The 3,698-nt window shown below is 38.6% G+C and overlaps 1 non-coding gene across 1 annotated transcript; it reads left to right on the forward strand.

Annotated features, from left to right (window-relative positions):
• The first annotated feature begins 2,384 nt into the window (after nt 1-2,384).
• Nucleotides 2,385-2,488, forward strand: LOC130977476 (small nucleolar RNA R71). Its single transcript, XR_009085165.1, has one exon. It is a non-coding gene; the product is annotated as a small nucleolar RNA R71 (small nucleolar RNA).
• Nucleotides 2,489-3,698: the final 1,210 nt, after the last annotated feature.

Genomic DNA, 3,698 nt, shown 5'->3' on the forward strand with positions numbered 1-3,698 from the left:
AAGTGTGATATAGAGGAGAGTGTAAATAGGATTAGGAGGTAAGGTGGGAATATGTTAGGTGGGGATCCTGTGGGGTCCACAGATCCTGAGGTGATCCTGTGGGGTCCACAGGACCAGAGGAGTCAAGGAATTCCATCCCTGCACCAAATAGGCATGTAAAATGCCTTTGCATACCATTCTGGCGTTTAAACGCCGAGTGGTGCACGTTCTGGGCGTTCAACGCCCATGTAAAGCATGTTCTGGGCGTTCAACGCCCATGTAAAGCATGTTCTAGGCGTTCAACGCCCAGATGTAGCATGTTTCTGGCGTTGAACGCCAGTTCCATGCTTGTTACTGGCGTTTAGCGCCAGCTTTTCTCAAGGCCCATTCCTGGCGTTCAAATGCCAGAATGTTGCTTGTTTCTGGCATTCAGCGCCAGATTCATGCTCTGTTCTGGCATTGAACGCCAGCCAGATGCTTCTTACTGGCGTTGAACCCAGTCTGTGCTTCTTCCAGGGTGTGATTTTTTTTCTGCTATTTTTGATTCTGTTTTTAATTTTTATATTTTTTTTTCGTGACTCCACATGATCATGTACCTAATAAAACACAAAATAACAATAGAATAAAATAAAAATTAGATAAATAAAATTGGGTTGCCTCCCAACAAGCGCTTCTTTGATGTCAATAGCTTGACAGTGGGCTCTCATGGAGCCACAAGGTGATCAGGTCAATGTTGTATAGTCGCAACACCAAACTTAGAGTTTGGATATGGGGTCTTAACACGAAACTTAGAGTTTGGTTGTGGCCTCCCAACACCAAACTTAGAGTTTGACTATGGGGGCTCTTCTTGACTCTGAACTGAGAGAAGCTCTTTGTGCTTACTCTCTTTTGTCACAGAGGGTTGGCCATGTGCCTTAAACACAAGGTAGTCCCCATTCAATTGAAGGACTAATTCACCTCTGTTGACATCTATCACAGCTCCTGCTGTGGCTAGGAAAGGTCTTCCAAGGATGATGCATTCATCCTCTTCCTTCCTAGTGTCTAAGATTATGAAATCAGCAGGGATGTAAAGGCCTTCAACCTTTACTAACACGTCCTCTACTATTCCATAAGCTTGTCTCAATGACTTGTCTGCCAATTGTAATGAGAACAAGGCAGGTTGTACCTCAATGATCCCCAGCTTCTCCATTACAGAGAGTAGCATAAGATTTATCCCTGACCCTAGATCACATAGAGCTTTTTCAAAGGTCATGGTGCCTATGCTACAAGGTATTAAGAACTTGCCAGGATCTTGTCTCTTTTGAGGTAAAATTTGCTGAATCCAGGTATCCAGTTCACTAATGAGCAAAGGAGGTTCACTTTCCCAAGTCTCATTACCAAATAACTTGGCATTCAGCTTCATGATAGCTCCTAAATATTGAGCAACTTGCTCTCCAGTCACATCTTCATCCTCTTCAGAGGAAGAATAGTCTTCAGAGCTCATGAATGGCAGAAGGAGATTTAATGGAATCTCTATGGTCTCTATATGAGCCACAGATTCCTTTGGATCCTTAATAGGAAACTCCTTCTTGCTTGAGGGACGTCCCAGGAGGTCTTCCTTACTAGGATTTTCGTCCTCCTCCTCCCTTGTGCATTCGGCCATATTGATTACATCAATGGCCTTGCACTCTCCTTTTGGATTCTCTTCTGTATTGCTTGGGAGAATACTGGGAGGAGTTTCAATGACTTTCTTACTCAGCTGGCCCACTTGTGCCTCCAGATTTCTGATGGAGGATCTTATTTCACTCATGAAATTGAAAGTGGCCTTTGACAGATCAGAGACTAGATTGGCTAAATTAGAAGTGTTTTGTTCAGAATTCTCTGTCTGTTGTTGAGAAGATGATGGAAAAGGCTTGCTATTGCTCAGCCTATTGCGTCCACCATTGTTAAAGCCTTGTTGAGGCTTTTGTTGATCCTTCCATGAAAAATTGGGATGATTTCTCCATGATGAATTATAGGTGTTTCCATAAGGTTCACCCATGTAATTAACCTCTGCCATTGCAGGGTTCTCAGGATCATAAGCTTCTTCAGAAGCTACCTCTTTATTACTGTTGGATGCATTTTGCCATCCATTCAGATTTTGAGAGATCATGTTGACCTGTTGAGTCAACACTTTGTTCTGAGCCAATATGGCATTCAGAGCATCAATTTCAAGAACTCCTTTCGTCTGAGGTATCCCATTATTCACGGAATTCCTCTCAGAAGTGTACATGAATTGGTTGTTTGCAACCATGTCAATTAGTTCTTGAGCCTCTTCAGGCGTTTTCTTTAGGTGAATGGATCCACCTGCAAAATGGTCCAATAACATTTTCGAAAATTCAGATAGACCATAATAGAATATATCTAATATGGTCCATTCTAAAAACATGTCAGATGGGCACCTTCTGGTCAACTGCTTGTATCTTTCCCAAGCTTCATAGAGGGATTCACCATCTTTTTGTTTGAAGGTTTGAACATCCACTCTAAGCTTGCTCAGCTTTTGAGGAGGAAAGAATTTATCCAAGAAGGCAGTGACCAGCTTATCACAAGAGTCCAGGCTATCCTTAGGTTGTGAATCCAACCATATTCTAGCTTTGTCTCTTACAGCAAAAGGGAAAAGCATGAGTCTGTAGACTTCAGGATCAACTCCATTTGTCTTAACAGTCTCACAAATCTGCAAGAACTCAGTTAAAAACTGGTAAGGATCTTCAGATGAAAGTCCATAAAACTTGCAGTTCTGTTGCATTAAAGCAACTAGTTGAGGCTTAAGCTCAAAATTATTGGCTCCAATGGCAGGAATGGAGATGCTTCTTCCATCAAATTTGGATGTTGGCTTTGTGAAGTCACCAAGCATTCTCCTTGCATTATTATTATTTTCGGCTGCCATCTCCTTCTCTTGTTCGAAAATTTCTGAAAGGTTGTTTCTGGATTGTTGTAATTTAGTTTCTCTTAGTTTCCTTTTCAGAGTCCTTTCAGGTTCAGGATCAATTTCAACAAGAGTGCCTTTTTCCCTGTTCCTGCTCGTATGAAAGAGAAGAAAACAAGAAAAGAAGAGGAATCCTCTATGTCACAGTATAGAGATTCCTTTATGTTAATAGAAAAAGAAAGGGGAGAAGAGTGAAGAAGAATGAATAGTCTGTATAAAGAGTAAGGATAGGGGAGGTGATAAGAGATGAAGAGAAGTGTTAGTAAATAAATAAGTAAATAGAATAAGAAAAGAGAGGGAGGATTTCAAAAATAATTTTAAAAAGGGGATTAGTATTTTCGAAAATTAAATATAAGATATAATTAAAATTAAAATTTAAAACAATTAAAAAGAATTTTTTTTTTGAAAAAGAGAGAGGTATTTTCGAAAATTGAAGAGGGAAAAGTAGTTAGGTGGTTTTGAAAAAGATAAGAAACAAACAAAAAGTCAAATAGTTAGTTAGTTGATTGAAAAAGATTTGAAATCAAATTTTAAAAAGATAAGAAGATAAGAAGTTAGATAAGATATTTGAAATCAAATTTTGAAAAAGATAAAATAAAAGATAAGATAAAAGATAAAAAGATGTGTTTGAAAAAGATTTAATTTTAAAATTAATTACTAACAAGAAACTAAAAGATAAGATTCTAGAACTTAAAGATTGAACCTTTCTTAACAAGAAAGTAACAAACTTCAAATTTTTGAATCAATCACATTAATTGTTAGTGAATTTTTGAAA

The sequence above is a fragment of the Arachis stenosperma genome, chromosome 4 (genome assembly GCF_014773155.1).
Source record: "Arachis stenosperma cultivar V10309 chromosome 4, arast.V10309.gnm1.PFL2, whole genome shotgun sequence".
NCBI classification, from domain to species: Eukaryota; Viridiplantae; Streptophyta; class Magnoliopsida; order Fabales; family Fabaceae; genus Arachis; species Arachis stenosperma.